The 22,806-nt window shown below is 32.9% G+C and overlaps 1 non-coding gene across 1 annotated transcript; it reads right to left on the reverse strand.

Moving 5' to 3' along the window:
• Positions 1 to 6,834: 6,834 nt before the first annotated feature.
• On the reverse strand, positions 6,835 to 6,941 carry LOC139879108 (small nucleolar RNA R71). The gene has a single exon (XR_011769961.1). It is a non-coding gene; the product is annotated as a small nucleolar RNA R71 (small nucleolar RNA).
• Between the last annotated feature and the right edge of the window lie 15,865 nt (positions 6,942 to 22,806).

Genomic DNA, 22,806 nt, shown 5'->3' on the forward strand with positions numbered 1-22,806 from the left:
TGCCCTTATGGTACTTTTGCTTATAAACGCATGCCATTTGGACTTTGCAACGCCCCTGCAACCTTTCAAAGGTGCATGATGGCGATTTTTCACGACATGATAGAAGAATGCATGGAAGTTTTCATGGATGACTTTTCAGTCTTCGGGGATACATTTGAATAATGTCTAGTTAATCTTGAACGAATGCTTATTAGATGCAAACAATCAAATCTAGTACTTAATTGGGAGAAATGCCATTTCATGGTTAAAGAAGGCATCGTTCTTGGTCATAAAATCTCAAAGGAAGAAATTGAAGTGGATAGAGCTAAAGTAGATGTAATTGCTAAACTTCCACATCCCACCAATGTTAGAGGAGTTAGGAGTTTTCTAGGGCATGCCGGTTTTTACCGACGTTTCATAAAAGATTTTTCTAAAATTGCCACTCCTATGAATAAACTCCTAGAAAAGGATGCTCCATTCATCTTTTCAGATGAATGCATCAAATATTTTAATATTCTTAAAGAAAAACTCACTAATGTGCCGATCATGATAACTCTAAATTGGAATCTACCGTTTGAACTAATGTGCGACGCAAGTGATTTTGCAATGGGAGCCGTTTTAGGACAAAGGATTGAAAAATGATTTCAACCTATTTATTATGCTAGTAAGACGTTACAAGGAGCAGAAACGAATTATACAACTACTGAAAAAGAACTCCTTGCTATTGTCTTTGCTTTTGACAAATTTCGTTCATATCTCGTTCTAGCAAAAAGGGTGGTCTATACCGATCATTCTACTCTTAGATACTTATTTTTGAAACAAGATGCCAAACCAAGATTAATCTGTTGGATCTTACTTTTACAAGAGTTTGATATTGAGATCCGAGACAAAAAGGGAGCAGAAAATCTCACCGCTGATCATCTTTCTCGTCTTGAAAATCCTGAATTAGAAGTTTTAAATGAATCGGCCATACAAGACAACTTTCCTGATGAATATCTATTGAAGATAGATTATAATGAAATTTCATGGTTTGCAGACTATGCAAACTACTTAGTATGTGGATTCCTTGAAAAAGGATTGTCGTACCAAAAACGAAAGAAATTCTTTAGTGATATAAAACACTATTTCTGGGAAGATCCACATTTGTTTAAAAGTTATCCCAATGGAATAATACGCCGATGTGTATTCGAAGATGAAGCTAGTCAAATCTTAAACCATTGTCACACAGGACCAACAGGAGGGCATTATGGGCCTTAGCTCACAGCAAGAAAAGTTTACGATGCTGGATTTTATTGGCCTACAATTTTCAAAGACGCACACCTTCTTTGCAAATCCTGTGATGCTTGTCAAAGGGCCGGAAAATAAGTCAACGTGATGAAATGCCACAAAATGTCATTCAAGTAGTGAAGTATTTGACATTTGGGGTATTGACTTTATGGGTCCATTTCCAAAATCTCATAATAAACTCTACATTCTCGTTGCCATTGATTATGTATCTAAATGGGCGGAAGCACAAGCTCTCCCAACTAACGATGCACGAGTTGTAGTCAACTTTTTAAAACGTCTTTTTGCAAGGTTTGGAACACCGAAAGCTTTAATAAGTGATCGGGGTACTCATTTTTGTAATAATCAACTTGAAAAAGTTCTCAAAAGATATTGAGTAACTCATAAAATCTCAACCGCTTATCATCCACAAAAAAGTGGACAAGTTAAAAATACGAACCGAGCTTTAAAACGTATTCTAGAGAAAACCGTAGGATCAAATCCGAAGGAATGGTCCATGAAATTGGAGGATGCACTCTGGGCTTTTAGAACAGCCTACAAAACTCCAATTGAAACCACACCTTTTAGACTCGTTTATGGAAAAGCATGTCATCTTCCAGTAGAAATTGAACATAAAGTATTTTGGGCTTTGAAGATATGTAATTTTGATTTACATAAAGCCGGACGTCTACAGTTAAGTCAACTAAACGAATTAGAAGAATTAAGACATGAAGCATACGAAAATTCGTTAATCTATAAAGAAAGAACGAAGAAATGGCATGATAAAAGAATCAGAAGTTCAAAAGAATTTAAAGAAGGAGACAGAGTTCTTCTTTTCAATTCACGATTCAAGCTATTTCCTGGAAAATTAAAATCAAGATGGTCTGGACCATTCATAGTCAAAAGATTTTTCCCGTACGAAACAGTAGAATTAATAAATTCAAATGGGATTGAATTTAAGGTTAATGGTCACAGAGCTAAACATTACATAGATAATCCAATAGAAGTTGAAGATGAAGTTAATCACAATTTTGACACCACAGCTAACTAAGTGTGGGAAGGTTCGAATCTTTTTAGGGTAATATATATTTCTGTTAGAGTTAGATATTCTGTTTTCGTGTAGTTTCCGAGAATGGAATCCGAATGGTCTTTCCCTAGCAGACCCTAAAGAACTAGTCTTCTCCCCCCATTCTGAATTTTAATTTTTTTTAGGTTTTACGAGATGAAGAATTCCTTTGATCTGAACCATGGTCTAATGTTACACGCTTTGATTACGAAACGTAATAATGACACACTCTCGAGTGACCTGGTATCAGTAATAAGAAGCAGATGTGACAAAGTAAGGAAAGAACTCAGAAAAGATCATCATAAGATACATTTTGGTAAAGAAAAATCAAAATCCGCAACTAAAAGAAGAGCACGACACCTTGAAAGATGTTATAAATGCGGAAAATGGTCACTCGAAGGTAAATGTTCAAATAATCAAACATATTCAAATACCGAATTTGTTACTTTATGCAGAGAAGGACCGTTCATATGTTTAGAAAAAAGATATTGAAAATTCGAGGTTATGCTTACATAGCTGATAATGCTAAAAACGAACATATATTTCATAGCATTATCCCTCAAGAAAGACAAGCTTTTAGTTGCAATTGTTCTATTTACAAGTGATATTCGTTTAAATAATAAAAGGTGAAGACAAAAGACAAATTCGACGAATTGAAGACGCAAATGACCAAAAAGCTCAAAAGTACAAAATACAATCAAAGTGGTTCAAATTATTGATGAGAAACGTCTCAAAATTACAAGAGTGCAAGACGCAAAATGCAAAATACAAGATATTAAATTGTACGCAAGGACGTTCGAAAATTCAGAACCGGGACCAGAGTCAACTCTCAACGCTCGACGCAACGGACTAAAAATTACAAGTCAACTATGCACATAAATATAATATAATATTTAAATAATTCTTAAAATTATTTATATATTATATATATTTATATAAACCGTCGGCAGAATGCAAATAAACTCTTGTGAGCTGGAAAAAGGGGCCATGCAATTGCATGGCCTGGAGGTTATAAAACCATGCGATCGCATGGGCTACTGTACAAGGCCACATTCCTATAAAAGCACGCTCTGGTCGACTGAATCCATATACCATCTATCTATCTCTCACTCGTAATATATATATATATATATATATATATATATATATATATATATTATAATTTTAATTTTAATTTTAATTTTAATTTTAATAATAAGGGTATGTTAGCGAATGTTGTAAGGGTGTAAGTCGAAATTCTGTCCGTGTAACGCTACGCTATTATTAATCATTGTAAGTTATGTTCAACCTTTTTAAATTAATGTCTCGTAGCTAAGTTATTATTATGCTTATTTAAGACGAAGTAATCGTGATGTTGGGCTAAAATATTTAAAATTGGGTAATTGGGCTTTGTACCATAATTGGGGTTTGGACAAAAGAACGACACTTGTGGAAATTAGACTATGGGCTATTAATGGGCTTTATATTTGTTTAATTAAATGATAGTTTGTTAATTTAATATAAAGATTTACAATTGGACGTACCTATAAATAACCATATACACTCGATCGGACACGATGGGCGGGATATGTATAAGTACTAATAATCGTTCATTTAACCGGACACGGGAATGGATTAATAGTCTATGGACTCATTAAAACAGGGGTGAATTATGTACAAGGACACTTGGAATAATTGTTAACAAAGTATTAAAACCTTGGGTTACACGCAGTCGATATCCTGGTGTAATTATTAAATAAAGTATTAAGACCTTGTTACAGTTTAAGTCCCCAATTAGTTGGAATATTTGACTTCGGATATAAGGATAATTTGACGAGGACACTCGCACTTTATATTTATGACTGATGGACTGTTATGGACAAAAATCAGACGGACATATTAAATAATCCAGGACAAAGGACAATTAACCCATGGGAATAAACTAAAATCAACACGTCAAACATCATGATTACGGAAGTTTAAATAAGCATAATTCCCTTATTTCATATTTAATTGCACTTTTAATTATCGCACTTTTATTTACTGTCATTTTATTTAATTGCACTTTTAATTATCGTACTTTTTAATTATCGCAATTTTATTTTATCGCACTTTTATTTATCGCAATTTTATTATCGTTATTTACTTTACGCTTTAAATTAAGTTATATTTATTTTTAATATTTTACATTAGGTTTTAACTGCGACTAAAGTTTTAAAATCGACAAACCGATCATTAAACGGTAAAAACCCCCTTTTATAATAAAAATATTACTTATATATATTTTTGTATTTTTACAAATATTGTTTTAAAAAATATAGCGTTAAGCTTGGCTAAAAAGATCCCTGTGGAACGAACCGGACTTACTAAAAACTACACTACTGTACGATTAGGTACACTACCTATAAGTGTTGTAGCAAAGTTTAGGTATATGCACTCTATAAATAAATAAATAACTTGTGTAAATTGTATCGTATTTAATAGTATTTCCTAGCAAAAATTACTACTATTTTGTATACACCACCTCGCATAACATCAAGTATTTTTGGTGCCGCTGCCGGGGATCGTTAAACGCCGAAAGCGCAACGCTATATATAAAAAAAAAATTTTTTTTTATTAAGTTCTTTGTATAAAAATATACGTTTTAAATATTAAAAATATAAAAATATAAAAAGAAAAACAAAAATATATATATTTTTAAGAGTTTGTTTAAAATATATAAAATTATAAAGTTCCTTTATTTTTATTTTAGTTTTTTTTTAAAATACAAGTTTTTATTTGTTTATATATTTATTTTTTAAAACAGAAAATTACAAACAGAAAAAAAAATATAAAACACTCGGCCCGAACTGTAGCAGCCCATATCCAGGCCCGAAACACTACTCCATGAGACCGCATGGATTTATAACGCAGAAACCATGCGATCGCATGGCCTGTTCTGACACGCCGAAGTTGACCTGATTACAGCAATAATTACGGAGTATATTATTATTATTATTATTAAAACCCTAATTAGGGTTTAGTTTTTAATTAATTAGTTTACTTTTTATTATTAATTTGTATTTTTATTTTAATTAGTTTTATTATTATATAAAAATTAATACTTTTATAAAATAAATAATATAAAAATAATATTTTTATAAAAATTGTACTTTTTACAACTTTAAGTTTATTTTTATATTTTGTATCTTTTTATTTGTTTTAGCGCAATATTTGTATTTTTCGCTCGTATTTAGTTTTAAGTCATAGTTTTTGCCATAGTTATTTTTATTTCTAGATTTCTTAGGATTTGCCGTAAAATCCCTTAAGTGCTTTTTCTTTAGACTAAGATTTAGGTTCTTTAGAATTTTGCGACGCCGTTTTAAGATTTTAGTACTTTCTAAATAATTGTCGTTTTAGGATATAGTATTTCTTTTAAGCTTTAATATTTTTAGACGCAACTTTTAATTCTTAGTTTTTAGTTCCTTTTTAAGTTTCGACGCGCTACGTTCTTTTTATTATTTTTCGATCTTTTATTTTTTGACTTTTTTCGACGCGCTCTTTTTCTTTCTTATTTTCTCTTCGCTTTAGTTTTTAGGACATAGAATTTTCTATTTCTTCTCGAAAATTTCTTTAAATTTCAACGAAAAATTATTTTAAGTGGTTAAATTGATAGACATCCAAAATTTTCTGGTTCGTAGTAATAGTTGGATTTGTTAGTGGCGAGTTGTGGGCTTCCAATTTAAAGGGTCCTGGCTACCTGCTGCATCTATCGGCTATTCGAAACGTGGGCAAAATCAGAAAAGTCTATTAATTTGATAACTTATATAATTTTTATTTTTATAACTAATTGGATATTCAGTGAATGCACCGAGCAAAACGTTCACCACCTTTTGTACGTTCACCACCTGTAACTCGATCAAGACATCTAGCAAATATTGTCGCCGTTGATTTTTCTTTAGAATCGTCATCCAGTCGACCAAGTACTCCAATTCAAATTTCCGATAATCCATTTTTTGAACCCAACCTCACAATTGAGATTCCGGAGGATATTCAGGGACAATTCAGAGATCCTGAACAATTAATCTTTCCTCCAGAACCACCAATCATTCAAACAGAGATTGTTGAGGAACCAACCATTAAATCAGAATCCTCTAGTGATTCAGATTCAACAAATTCAATCATGAAAAATTTGGAACCTCTAAGTATGGGAGACCGAATGCGAGCTAAACGCATTGGCCAAGGTCACGCAATTACTCAACCTGACATTAATGCGCCAGATTATGAAATCAAAGGACAAATCCTACACATGGTAACTAATCAATGCCAATTTAGTGGTGCACCGAAGGAAGATCCAAACGAACATCTTCGTACCTTTAATAGAATCTGTACTTTGTTTAAAATAAGAGAAGTGGAGGATGAACAGATATATCTCATGTTGTTTCCCTGGACTTTAAAGGGAGAAGCCAGAGATTGGTTAGAATCGTTACCTGAAGGGGCGATTGATACATGAGACGTTTTAGTTGACAAAATTTCTTAAATAATTCTTTCTGACATCTAAAGCCGTGAGACTTCAAGGAGAAATTGTTACGTTCACACAAAAGCCAAATGAAACTCTATATGAAGCGTGGACAAGATTTGAAAAGTTATTGAGAGGATGTCCGCAACATGGTTTAGACACTTGTCAAATAGTACAAATATTCTACCAAGGATGCGACATCACTACAAGGAAAGACATAGATATAGCAGCTGGTTGTTCCATTATGAAGAAAACCGCAACTGATGCTTACAAAATTATTGATAACACTGCTTTCCACTCACATGAGTGGCACCATGAGAAAGATATCGTTAGATCATCTAATGCAGCTAGAGCCGATTCTAGCCATGACTTTGATTCCATTTCTGCAAAGATAGATGCTGTCAAGAGACGAATGGAAAAGATGACTAAGGATATCCACTCAATAAGAATTAGTTGTGAGCAGTGTGGAGGATCACATTTGACAAAAGATTGTCTTAGTATTGAACAAACAATGGAACAAAGAGAGAATGTTTCATACATAAACCAAAGGCCAAGAAATAATTATCAGAATAATTATCAACCGCCAAGACCAATTTACAATCAAAAATCAGAATTATAACCGAAATGTTCCGTACAACAACCAACAAGGTCCTAGCAATCAACAAGTATCTAATAATACTTACAATCAGTAAAGACCTATTTTTCAAAATAAACCACCACAAACCGATGATAAAAAGCCAAATTTATAAGACATGATGTCGAAGCTAGTTGAATCTCAAATACAGTTTTTCACATCTCAGAAACAAACCAATGAACAAAATGCTCAAGCATTTAGAAATCAACAAGCTTCTATTCAAAATCTGGAACAAGAAGTAAGTAACCTAGCAAGGTTAATAGGTGAAAGAAAACCGGGAAGTCTACCTAGTGATACGAATGCTAACCCCCAGAATGAAACAGCTAAAGCCATTACCACAAGAAGTGGTATTACACTTAAACCACCTGAAATGCCTGTAATTTCTGATGACACTATTCCTACTCCACAAGAACCACAATCTGAACAAGATAAGGAAACAGAACCGGTAGTTGAAAAGGTTAATGAAGATAACACAGTTAAGGCTAAACCTTATGTTAAACCATACCAACCACCACTTCCTTACCCGAGTAAAATGAGAAAAGAGAGAATTGAAGCCGAGCAATCCAAATTCTTGGATATGTTTAAACAAATAAATGTAAATCTTCCTTTCATTGATGTGATTTCAGGAATGCCAAGATATGCTAAATTCTTAAAAGATCTAATCACAAATAGAAAGAAAATGGAAGAACTCTCGGCTGTTACTATGAATGCTAATTGTTCTGCAGTACTGTTAAATAAGATATCAGAAAAACTATCTGATCCAGGAAGTTTCACAATTCTATGTTTTCTGGGTAGTCTTAGTTCAATAGAAGCATTGGCAGATTTAGGTGCTAGTATAAATTTAATGCCGTATTCATTATACGCTAAACTAGACCTTAGTGAATTGAAACCAACACGAATAAGTATACAACTAGCCGATCCATCAGTAAAATATCCTAGAGGGATAATGGAGAACATGCTAGTTAAAGTTGGTACTTTAGTATTTCCAGTAGATTTTGTTATTCTGGACATGGAAGAAGATTCTCGAGTTCCTCTCATATTAGGAAAACCATTCTTAAACACGGCTAAAGCAATAATAGACGTGTTTGGTAAGAAACTGACCCTAAGTATAGAGGACGATAGTATTACCTTTTCAGTTGATAGAGCCATGCAACAACCGCAATCTGCAGATGATACATGTTATTATATTCAAACTATAGATTCACATGCAGAATTGTTAGAAGAATTTCCAGAATTACAAGGAACAGGAGAATGTTCTTTAGGAGAAGGAACTGAACCAATTGATGACACTGAAATGTTAGCTACACTTATGGCTAATGGATATGAACCAACAACAGAAGAAATTCAAATGCTAAAAGAGGAAGACAGATATTGATATAAATCATCGATAGAAGAACCACCGACATTAGAGTTAAAGCCACTTCCAAACCATTTGGAATACGCTTATTTACATGGTGAATCTGAATTACCTGTAATAATATCGTCTTCTCTTACTGAAAATGAAAAATCTCAACTCATTTCTGTGTTAAAAGCTCATAAACCAGCTATTGCATGGAAAATTCATGATATTTAAGGAATTAGTCCTTCGTATTGCACACATAAAATCCTTATGGAAAAAGGTCATAAAACGTATGTGCAACGCCAACGAAGACTAAATCCTAATATGCAAGATGTTGTTAAGAAAGAAATTATTAAACTACTTGATGCAGGTTTAATTTATCCAATCTCTGATAGTCCATGGGTAAGCCCAGTTCAATGTGTACCTAAGAAGGGTGGCATGACTGTCATCACAAATGAGAAAAATGAGCTTATTCCTACTAGGACTATAACAGGATGGCGTGTTTGTATTGATTATAAAAAATTAAATGACGCCACCAGAAAAGATCACTTTCCCTTACCTTTCATTGATCAAATGTTGGAAAGATTAGCCGGAAATAGTTACTATTGTTTTCTTGATGGTTTTTCCGAATATTTTCAAATTCCAATAGCACCCGAGGACCAAGAGAAAACCACATTCACGTGCCCTTATGGTACTTTTGCTTATAAACGCATGCCATTTGGACTTTGCAACGCCCCTGCAACCTTTCAAAGGTGCATGATGGCGATTTTTCACGACATGATAGAAGAATGCATGGAAGTTTTCATGGATGACTTTTCAGTCTTCGGTGATACTTTTGAATCATGTCTAGTTAATCTTGAACGAATGCTTATTAGATGCGAACAATCAAATCTAGTTCTTAATTTTGAAAAATGCCATTTCATGGTTAAAGAAGGCATCATTCTTGGACATAAAATTTCAAAGGAAGGAATTGAAGTGAATATAGCTAAAGTAGATGTAATTGCTAAACTTCCACATCCCACCAATGTTAGAGGAGTTAGGAGTTTTCTAGGGCATGCCGGTTTTTACCGACGTTTCATAAAAGATTTTTCTAAAATTGCCACTCCTATGAATAAACTCCTAGAAAAGGATGCTCCATTCATCTTTTCAGATGAATGCATCAAATCTTTTAATATTCTTAAAGAAAAACTCACTAATGTGCCGATCATGATAACTCCATATTGGAATCTACCGTTTGAACTAATGTGCGATGCAAGTGATTTTGCAATGGGAGCCGTTTTAGGACAAAGGATTGAAAAACAATTTCAACCTATTTATTACGCTAGTAAGACGTTACAAGGAGCACAAAAGAATTACATAACTACTGAAAAAGAACTCCTTGCTACTGTCTTTGCTTTTGACAAATTTTGTTCATATCTCGTTCTAGCTAAAACGGTGGTCTATACCGACCATTCTGCTCTTAGATTCCTATTTTCGAAACAAGATGCTAAACCAAGATTAATCCAATGGATCTTACTCTTACAAGAGTTTGATATTGAAATCCGAGACAAAAAGGGAGCAGAAAATCTCGTCGATGATCATCTTTCTCATCTTGAAAATCCCGAATTAGAAGTTCTAAATGAATCAGGCATACAAGATAACTTTCCAGATGAATATCTATTGAAGATAGATTATAATGAAATTCCATGGTTTGCAGACTATGCAAACTACTTAGTATGTGGATTCCTTGAAAAAGGATTGTCGTACCAAAAACGAAAGAAATTCTTTAGTGATATAAAACACTATTACTGGGAAGATCCACATTTGTTTAAAAGTTGTCCCGATGGAATAATACGCCGATGTGTATTCGGAGATGAAGCTAGTCAAATCTTAAACCATTGTCACACAAGACCAACAGGAGGGCATTATGGGCCTCAACTCACAGCAAGAAAAGTTTACGATGCTGGATTCTATTGGCCTACAATTTTCAAAGACGCACACCTTCTTTGCAAATCCTGTGATGCTTGTCAAAGGGCCAGAAAAATAAGTCAACGTGATGAAATGCCACAAAATGTCATTCAAGTATGTGAAGTATTTGACATTTGGGGTATTGACTTTATGGGTCCATTTCCAAAATCTCATAATAATCTCTACATTCTCGTTGCCATTGATTATGTATCTAAATGGGCGGAAGCACAAACTCTTCCAACTAACAATGCACGAGTTGTAGTCAACTTTTTAAAACGTCTTTTTGCTAGGTTTGGAACACCAAAAGCTTTAATAAGTGATCGGGGTACTCATTTTTGTAATAATCAACTTGAGAAAGTTCTTAAAAGATATGGAGTAACTCATAAAATCTCCACTGCTTATCATCCACAAATGAGTGGACAAGTTAAAAATACCAACCGAGCTTTAAAACGTATTCTAGAGAAAACCGTAGGATCAAATCCGAAGGAATGGTCCATGAAATTGGAGGATGCACTCTGGGCTTTTAGAACAGCCTACAAAACTCCAATTGGAACCACACCTTTCAGACTCGTTTACGGAAAAGGATGTCATCTTCCAGTAGAAATTGAACACAAAGCATTTTGGGCTTTGAAGACATGTAATCTTGATTTACATGAAGCTGGACGTCTGAAACGACCCGACCCAATCCATAGGGACGAATACAATAACATATGATTACATCGCGAGGCATTTGACCTCTATATGATACGTTTTATAAACATTGCATTCTTTTGAAAAGATATACCATAAATGAATATTTAAAATTCAATGTTTTCGACATCTGATGATTTCTACATATAGACAATCACCGTAAATAACAGTTTACAAGAATACTTCCGTTGACAATGCAGTCAAAATAAATACACGGTGATGATTTTGTGAATGCAATGCTTCCTCGAATAAAACATGTTTGACTCCATGCACATGGTTTCTCTAACATATATTCAAACAGCGGAAGACTTCTAGGAACCTGAGAATAAACATGCTTTAAACGTCAACATAAAGTTGGTGAGATATAGGTTTAATGCTAGCAGCGTTATAAATATAGACCACAAGAGTTCATATACATAAACGTTTTAATAAAAATATTCTAAGTGGTTGAGCACTTGATAACCATACTTAACATTTAATCAACGTCGCATATTCCCTTTATTATGAAATCTCACTACACTGTTTCAAGTGTAGTAACCAAAACGAAGTACTGTGCAACCGTTGAATACTGGTCGTCCAGTCCGGTTGGGGTTGTCAGGCCCGATAGATCTATCAACAGGATTCGCGTTTACAATACCACATGTAATTAGTAGTTACCAAGCTACAGAGAAGTATTCCAGTGGTACAACTCAACGTAGAATATATATTTTTAATCACTTGTGTCCATAACGTAAATCATAAAATGCATGTATTCTCATCCCGAAATATTTAGAGTTTAAAAGTGGGACTATATACTCACTTTTGCCTTGAAGGTATTTAACTCGACTTGGTCTCCGATAGATATCACGAACCTAACCATATATATAATATATCAACATATTTTCTTTTCAATTAATCGTTGCATATATACTTATAATACTTTTAATATTTTCTTAGTCCGTAGTTAGCAGTCCGATATTAGTGGTCCACAATTAGTTGCTCAATAAAATAAATAAATAAAGACCTCATCATATTCGTATTGATCAGAATTAATCTCGACCCATGGTACCATGTTATCAAATGACGTGTTGCGTACATAAAGTACCGTGTTGTCAAATGATGTGTTGAGTACAATCATGAGGTCTTATGATTAATCTTCTCGTGTTGTTTACGGGTGGTCCTGAAATATGTAAAATCAAATCATAAGTAATTATATATAAAATATCATATTAATTAGAAAAGATATGATTAATTTACTTTATCTCCAAATATTTTCGTAGCTAAACTAGCTTCGGATACCCAATCTTGTTTTAGTCGTAGTTTCTTCATTACAACTCCGTTTTTGTTGGTTCAACTTGCCACTTCCTTGGATCGAGTCAAATTTTAAGAATATGAACTGAAAATACCTTAGTTTATATTCAAAATCACAGGTTATAGGTCAAACTTTGATAAAACTTATGAAAGTGATCATTTCCGTTGTAAAAACAACATCTAGATGATCATTTTTACAAAAATACTTACACTTTGAGTTACACCATGAGATTTTTATATATTAACATATTCATAAGAAATATCATTTTTACAGAATATAAACTTCCAATTGAAAGTTCAAGATGGTTTTTAATTATCCAACCCAAAACAGCCCCCGGTTGCACTCCGACGACGTAGATTCAGTTTTTAAGGTGTTCTTTGTAAAACCAAGTTATATCTTGTTAAGTTAGCATATCATTATGATATATTACAGGTCTTGAAGTATTTTAAAAGTTAAGTTAGAAGGATCTATTTAGTTTGCAAACAAGTTTGAAATCATTCAAACTATGTTCTTGTTGTTAAAATTTTACAACATAATATAAGATAGCTATATAATTATGAATTGAACAAGATTATGAACAAGGTTACTACCTCAAGTTACTTGGACAAAGTTACTGTAAGAGATAAGAAAAAATCTTGGAATCAAAGAGTGGTGGAGTTAGATCAAAAGGTTGGAAGTGTACTTCTTCAAATGGGTGGTTATTTTGATATGTTCTTGAAAGAGTTTTCTTATGGTGTTTAAGGCTTGTAATTGAAGCTAAATGATGGGGAAAATGCTTGGAGATGATCAAGTATGAAGTTAGGAGTATTTTGAGAGAGAAATGAGGGTGTAGGTATGAGAAAATGGAGTGAAGAAATGGTGTTCATTCATAAAAATGTTTTTAGTTTATAAAGAAAGAAAAGGATTCCTAATTTTGTTTTCTTACTAATAATTCATGCTACTTGACAAATCCTAGTTACCTCATATCTAGGGCAGTAATAATGTTGATTAGGATGTTGATTTGATGTGTATATACCAATAGTAAATACATATAGAAGCTGGGTATGATACGGGTACATATACCCTAGATATACGTATAGAAATCTTGAGGAAACGGAATGAAAATTCAAATATAGCTATCTTTTATGAACATACTTATATTGTTTTATGTATTTAAGTCCTTAAAAAGTGATTAAATACATTATATATACGATACATGTATAAGCATTATAGGTTATAAGTATATATATCAAAGAATGTTACGTATAGTTATCGTTTTGAAAACTTAAGTTAGTAGTTTCAAAATATACTTATAACTCATTGTCATTAGTACACAATGAGATGTTAAACCATCCTTAGATCATGTTAAATATATATAAATACATATATATACACAAACGTATAATTATCGTATGTTATATAGTTCGTGATATCATCGGTCAAATTGGACTGTCAAACGTTGTGTAAAACTCTTTTCAAAAACACAAGTCTCAACAATTTGGATTTCTTATCATGTTGGTAAGGTTTAATTTATGTAAATATTAATCTCATAAGTATAAAACGATTGGAAAAATCCGGGTCGTTACAGTACCTACCCGTTAAATAAATTTCGTCCCGAAATTTGAATGGGATGGTCATGGCAGACAATAAGTATGTTTTCATGACGTATATGAGTTGGAAATTAGAGTTTTATTATCATCAAGTAATATTGATAAAGCAATTTGATTTTTGTGAAGAGTACGAGTAAGGCTATCACCAAAGGGTGAAATGCGTAGGTATAGATTCGTCATATCTTTTGATGTAGATAGGATTGATTTCCAAGTTCAAGAGATTTGGAGTAAAATCTTCATAATGAGATTTGATTCTTCGATAATCAAGGAAATTAGAATCCGCTTTAAATGTGATCATCTATTTTGATTGCTCTGTCGGATCTTTTACTATAAATCCACCTCTCTTCATTTCCTTACAACTCATACCTTCTATTCTTCCTCCCTCAATTCATACTTTAAAACATTTATCAGTATGCTTCATCCAATACTGATCCTGGATATACTCTTAACTTTCATCTCTGTCATTCTTCTTTTTCATCTACCTCCGGAGGATTTTATTTATTTCTACTATTACCTTGGGGTTATAGTATTGTTAATTCTCCCGTGCCTTTACGTTGCAATACGTATTGATATACACGGTTTGTAATTTATTTGTTGTTGTCGAGCTTTATATTTTCTTTTATATTCAACAGTTCCATACTTCTGTTTCCTCTTCCCGACTTCGAGTCAAGCGAATAATGGTCCGGAATTCGTAGGTATGGATTTTGAAATAAACATAGTTAATGTTCTAAGAAGGAAATAGTAATTGCACGATCTTGATTTGGTAAGTTACCAGAATGTCCGAAAAGATAGAATTATCAAGGAGATATGTTCTTAATATGTTTGGAGATTGGGTAGAATGTAAGAGTTGTGTAACATGGCACATGATGACGTTATGATCTGTGAATCATTATGTTCCATTTAGAAACTCAGCATGAATTACTGTAATATAATCACGTTGATCAAGTGTCATTATATTATACTAATTCATGCTTCAGTTTCCAACACTACTTCAAAACATTCATATTTTAAACTCGAATTTTTCAGAATTTAGAAACTAACACAGTTTCTTTTATGTTGTAACGCAAATATTGTGAAGAGATAAATGATTTTTGATGAGGATAGTTGGGAATATATCTTCAGGAATATCGGAGATATTTATAATGAAAAATACGATGATATCTTAGAATATCTAAGATCAGGGAATGACGCGGAAAATCTGTCTGTGAAGGTTTAGAATAAGGAGTAAGGTTCTTACTAACGGTTTCAGCAGACACTGAATCATTTGAATCCTTTGAAGGTAGATTTCGTCATTGTGATTTGTCCACGACCTCCTTTATACTTTGCTCAATCCGTTTTCCAGTACCAAATTTTTTGTTCGAGCTTTTCCAATCTATTATTCTTTATTGTCAAACTTCTGACCGTAATTGTTGTCTACTGTCTTTACCACTTTATCAGTCTTTTCCAAAACTTAATAGCACTAATTCGTAGACTGGAGCATTTTTCAGAAACTTCACATTTGAAATATGTAATTCTTGGGGATAGACGTTGTATGTATATATATATAACTTTCGAAATAGAAATGCTGTGAGATTTCTAAATACCAATTGTTGATTCGGCCAAAGGGGTAACGAGTTGCTGGTACATCTGCTGATAATGTTGTGGAATATAAAAGGTTCCCTGGTAACAAAAGGGTAATCGTATGTATTACAGGTTATATTAAGGCTACTTCGAATGGAAAGTCGAGGTTGACTTGCTGAAACTGTGACAAAATTTGCTATTTTGAAAAGGAATCGCAAAGTTATTTTTGCTAATAAATGCTAAAAGATTTAACGTGGATACGTGTAAAATTATGTCCTTGGTTTCGAGAGCTTTTCAGGTGTAAGACGGCGGGTAATGTGTGGTTGGATCATCATCTCGATTGTCCATTATTTGAAGTGTCTTCAGGAATTTCGAAGGGTTTGATCATAGATTGTAATTGTTAATATACATATGATGTTTTAGGACTTTGAATGATACAAATATTTTTCTGGGTTCCAAGAATCGAATGATGTTCTAGCATAGTTTTGAAGTCAAAGTATAGTTTTGAAAGATGTAAGAGTCCTAAGAGTGATGTCTTCTATTAAGTCTTGACTTGGATTTCGTTTTGTCGTAATCAAATTTGGATGAAAATGGTTGTTTTGATTTCTATGAAAGAATGTATATTATTGTGAAGGTAGTGAGTATAGTTGATGATTGTTGAATCAGAGTTGAAGAATATAATCATATTAATTGTGAATTTATATATCTCTCGGGTATTACCTACCCGTTAAAAAAAATTTCACAAGTAATGTTTTGTACCAGAGAATTTTATTACAATCTTTATGAAAATATATGTACATATATATCTTCTTCAGATGTAATCATGAATTTAATAAGTCAATTCAATATTAGACTCATTTGATTTTCGGTTTGAGCTAGAATAAGTAATCTCTAAAACGATTAGGAACCACATATTCTTCACAGAATATTAATGAAGTTATGGATCAATACTTCATTATTTATTCTTATATATATTTCCTTAGTGAATCATGCTGATACTCATTGAACTCTTGCTAACTTCGCAAGATATGAATGTTGTTTCCCAGTAAGCTTCGAGTACATTGAAGATGAAAGTAAAATCAAACATATTATTGAATAATACCTTGGTTTATTATAAAACGAAATTCATTGAATTGAAACAGGGATTGTAGTTAACGATGATTAAGTTGCTGACGAAGGACGTACATCATTGCATATTTGTAGTATGAATTTAAACGAGTAGTATATACCCTTTTTCAATTCATACTTAATAGCTTAGTACGAAAAGATTTATTTTGGTTTCCGAATTCATATATATAAAATATTTATATAAATTCTTCAGAAGAATGAGTTAATACTTCATAACTCGTTGATGCAATATACGCGTTATTGATGATGTCCACGGTGATTCTTGAACTGGTGGAGCTTGTGATGTTAAAGTTGCTGATGATTCTAACGATGCTGACAGCACTGACTGTGTTGGTGAGGCTAAGGGTACTGCTGATGCTGTTGGTAAAATAAGTCTAGCTTGTACCTTACGCATCATTCTTGTCGGGGTTTCTACTCTTCCTTTTATCATTTCTGTCCACTCATCTGATTTATGGTTAAGGCAGAAATAGGTAATCTCTATGTCTTTAGAGATTACATAATCACCATAGAATGTTTCTCCGATGAATTTATGAATCAATACTTCATCGTTTGTTGTTGTTGGTAGTTCTTGGTATCTATGGTGCGTGTGACATTGATATCCGAGGTACGGATGCTGATATTGAGGCGTGTGATGCGGATGTGATTGTTTGTGGTGGTAATGATCCTGTTGATGTTGATGATGGTGATAACGTTGATGCTGGTGATGCTGCTGGTGCTTAGGGTATTGAGGTTTGCGATGTTGATGTTATTAACAGTACTGGTTATGCTGCTGATGCTGCTGATGGTGTTTGTAACCTTCGTACCGTATTCTCCAAAGCCACTACCCGAGTGCGAAGCTCGTTGACTTCTTCTATTACACCGGGGTGATTGTCGGTTCGGACGAGCGGATAAATAAAATCTAGAATTTTATGTAATATATAATCATGACGAGATACTCTGGAAATGAGAGAGAAAATGGTTTCTTGAACAGGTTCGCTGGTAAGTGCTTCAGGTTCATCGTCAAGAGGGCAATTTGGTGGATGGAAGGGATCACCTTCTTCTTGTCTCCAATGATTGAGGAGGCTACGAACCCATCCCCAATCCATCCAAAATAGATGATGACTGATTGGTTGATCCATTCCGGTCACACTGCTTTCGGAGCTTGAGTGGTATTCCATATCGGAATCCGAGGGACTTCAACTAGTGACGAGTTCCATTTCGTATGATTGAATAAAGGATTTTTCAATATGAAATGATTTTTCGGCTATCGGGTGGTATTCTAATTATATAGAATATCCACATATATAGAACAAAAGATCTCATAGATTACGGAGGGATTTACGGAATATGTCGGACAAAGTTTACAGTAACAGATACGCGTAGATATGAATTAGCAAATACGCTAAGATATGAATTTTGTCTATACATCATTCATGTAATGAATGCAGTAAGACGCGTTTAGACTTAAGATGATAAGCAGGTAATTTCCTACAGATGATAAGTAGATGATTTTCGACACAAAATGATAAGCAAAATTTTGACATGCAGACACGGTCGAAGTCCAGACTCACTAATGCAACCTAACGACTTATCAGTTAGACACACTAATGCAGACCTGGTTCGCTAAGAACCTGGCTCTGATACCACATGAAACGACCCGACCCAATCCATATGGACGAATACAATAACATATGATTACATCGCGAGGCATTTGACCTCTATATGATACGTTTTATAAACATTGCATTCTTTTGAAAAGATATACCATAAATGAATATTTAAAATTCAATGTTTTCGACATCTGATGATTTCTACATATAGACAATCACCGTAAATAACAGTTTACAAGAATACTTCCGTTGACAATGCAGTCAAAATAAATACACGGTGATGATTTTGTGAATGCAATGCTTCCTCGAATAAAACATGTATGACTCCATGCACATGGTTTCTCTAACATATATTCAAACAGCGGAAGACTTTTAGGAACCTGAGAATAAACATGCTTTAAACGTCAACATAAAGTTGGTGAGATATAGGTTTAATGCTAGCAGCGTTATAAATATAGACCACAAGATTTCATATACATAAACGTTTTAATAAAAATATTCTAAGTGGTTGAGAACTTGATAACCATACTTAACATTTAATCAACGTCGCATATTCCCTTTATTATGAAATCTCACTACACTGTACCAAGTGTAGTCACCAAAACGAAGTACTGTGCAACCGTTGAATACTGGTCGTCCAGTCCGGTTGGGGTTGTCAGGCCCGATAGATCTATCAACAGGATTCGCATTTACAATACCACATGTAATTAGTAGTTACCAAGCTACAGGGAAGTATGCCAGTGGTACAACTCAACGTAGAATATATATTTTTAATCACTTGTGACCATAACGTAAATCATAAAATGCATGTATTCTCATCCCGAAATATTTAGATTTTAAAAGTAGGACTATATACTCACTTTTGCCTTGAAGGTATTTAACTCGACTTGGTCTCCGATAGATATCACGAACCTAACCATATATATAATATATCAACATATTTTCTTTTCAATTAATCGTTACATATATACTTATAATACTTTTAATATTTTCTTAGTCCGTAGTTAGCAGTCCGATATTAGTGGTCCACAATTAGTTGCTCAATAAAATAAATAAATAAAGACCCCATTGTATTCGTATTGATCAGAATTAATCTCGACCCATGGTACCATGTTGTCAAATGACGTGTTGCGTACAATCATGAGGTCTTATGATTAATCTTCTCGTGTTGTTTACGGGTGGTCTTGAAATATGTAAAATCAAATCATAAGTAATTATATATAAAATATCATATTAATTAGAAAAGATATGATTAATTTACTTTATCTCCAAATATTTTCGTAGCTAAACTAGCTTCGGATACCCAATCTTGTTTTAGTCGTAGTTTCTTCATTACAACTCCGTTTTTGTTGGTTCAACTTGCCACTTCCTTGGATCGAGTCAAATTTTAAGAATATGAACTGAAAATACCTTAGTTTGTATTCGAAATTACAGGTTATAGGTCAAACTTTGATAAAACTTATGAAAGTGATCATTTCCGTTGTAAAAACAACATCTAGATGATCATTTTTACAAAAATACTTACACTTTGAGTTACACCATGAGATTTTTATATATTAACATATTCATAAGAAATATCATTTTTCCAGAATATAAACTTCCAATTCAAAGTTCAAGATGGTTTTTAATTATCCAACCCAAAACAGCCCCCGGTTGCACTCCGACGACGTAGATTCAGTTTTTAAGGTGTTCTTTGTAAAACCAAGTTATATCTTGTTAAGTTAGCATATCATTATGATATATTACAGGTCTTGAAGTGTTTTAAAAGTTAAGTTAGAAGGATCTATTTAGTTTGCAAACAAGTTTGAAATCATTCAAACTATGTTCTTGTTGTTAAAATTTTACAACATAAAATAAGATAGCTATATAATTATGAATCGAACAAGATTATGAACAAGGTTACTACCTCAAGTTACTTGGACAAATTTATTGTAAGAGATAAGAAAAAATCTTGGAATCAAAGAGTGGTGGAGTTAGATCAAAAGGTTGGAAGTATACTTCTTCAAATGGGTGGTTATTTTGATATGTTCTTGAAAGAGTTTTCTTATGGTGTTTAAGGCTTGTAATTGAAGCTAAATGATGGGGGAAAATGCTTGGAGATGATCAAGTATGAAGTTAGGAGTATTTTGAGAGAGAAATGAGGGTGTAGGTATGAGAAAATGGAGTGAAGAAATGGTGTTCATTCATAAAAACGTTTTTAGTTTATAAAGAAAGAAAAGGATTCCTAATTTTGTTTTCTTACTAATAATTCATGCTACTTGACAAATCCTAGTTACCTCACATCTAGGGCAGTAATAATGTTGATTAGGATTTTGATTTGATGTGTATATACCAATAGTAAATACATATAGAAGCTGGGTATGATACGGGTACATATACCCTAGATATACGTATAGAAATCTTGAGGAAACGGAATGAGAATTCAAATATAGCTATCTTTTGTGAACATACTTATATTGTTTTATGTATTTAAGTCCTTAAAAAGTGATTAAATACATTATATATACGATACATGTATAAGCATTATAGGTTATAAGTATATATATCAAAGAATGTTACGTATAGTTATCGTTTTGAAAACTTAAGTTAGTAGTTTCAAAATATACTTATAACTCACTGTCATTAGTACACAATGAGATGTTAAACCATCCTTAGATCATGTTAAATATATATAAATACATATATATATACAAACGTATAATTATCGTATGTTATATAGTTCGTGATATTATCGGTCAAATTGGACTGTCAAACGTTGTATAAAACTCTTTTCAAAAACACAAGTCTCAACAATTTGGATTGCTTATCATGTTGGTAAGGTTTAATTTATGTAAATATTAATCTCATAAGTATAAAACGATTGAAAAAATCCGGGTCGTTACAACGTCTACGGTTAAGTCAACTAAACGAATTAGAAGAATTAAGACATGAAGCATATGAAAATTCGTTAATCTATAAGGAAAGAACGAAGAAATGGCATGATAAAAGAATCAGAAGTTCAAAAGAATTTAAGGAAGGAAACTGAGTTCTTCTTTTCAATTCAAGATTCAAGTTATTTCCTGAAAAATTGAAATCAAGATGGTCTGGATCATTAATAGTCAAAAGAGTTTTCCCATACGGAACAGTAGAATTAATAAATTCAAATGGGATTGAATTTAAAGTTAATGGTCACAGAGTTAAACATTACATAGATAATCTAATGGAAGTTGAAGATGAAGTTAATCACAATTTCGACACCACAACTAACTAAGTGTGGGAAGTTTCGAATCTATTTAGGGTAATATGTATTTCTGTTAGAGTTAGATATTCTGTTTTCGTGTAGTTTCCGAGAATGGAATCCGAATGTGCTTTCCCTAGCAGACCCTAAAGAACTAGTCTTCTCTCCCCATTCTGAATTTTTATTTTTTTTAGGTTTTACGAGATGAAGAATTCCTTTGATCTGAACCATGGTTTAATGCTACACGCTTTGATTACTAAACGTAATAATGACACACTTCCGAGTGACCTGGTGTCAGTAATAAGAGCCAAATTGGACGGAGTAAGAAAAGAACTCAGGAACGATCATAATAAGTTACATTTTGGTAAAGGAAAATCAAAATCCACAGCGAAAAGAAGAGCACGACACCTTAAAAGATGTCACAAATGCGGAAAATGGTCCACGAAGGAAAATGCTCGACGAATCAGACATATTCCAATACCGAGTTCGTTACTTTATGCAGAGAAGGACCGTTCATATGTTTAGAAGAAAAATCGTTGAATGCTCGAGGTTATGCCTATGTAGCTATTGAAAACCAATTAGTCCGACTATATTATGAGTGGGCTAAAGCAGGTTACTGAGAATTCTATCTCACAGGTAAGTATGTATAGTTTTTATTTATTTTTTATTTGCTTTTACCCTTTTGATATTAAACGCTAAATCGTTCGCTATAAAGTATTAAATTGGTATTCAATAAAATTAGGTATGCGTAACCGAAATTTTTGATATCATGCAAAAATTTGTTACATCACTGCGAAATTTACCGTTTATTCTTAAGGTATAAATATCTTTAATCAATCAACCCAAAATATTTTAAAAATTTGTCAGGAGTAAAACTAGGTAATATAGCCGAAATTACTTTACCGAAAAGAGGGGCGTATATTTTTGATAATATTTGATTGATTTAAGTGGGATAAAAGACCAAAAAGATTTTTAATTATATTTTGTTTTTACTTTGTTTTTAAAATTTATATTAAATTAATATTGTAAACTTTTTA

The sequence above is a fragment of the Rutidosis leptorrhynchoides genome, chromosome 11 (assembly GCF_046630445.1).
Source record: "Rutidosis leptorrhynchoides isolate AG116_Rl617_1_P2 chromosome 11, CSIRO_AGI_Rlap_v1, whole genome shotgun sequence".
NCBI classification, from domain to species: domain Eukaryota; kingdom Viridiplantae; phylum Streptophyta; class Magnoliopsida; order Asterales; family Asteraceae; genus Rutidosis; species Rutidosis leptorrhynchoides.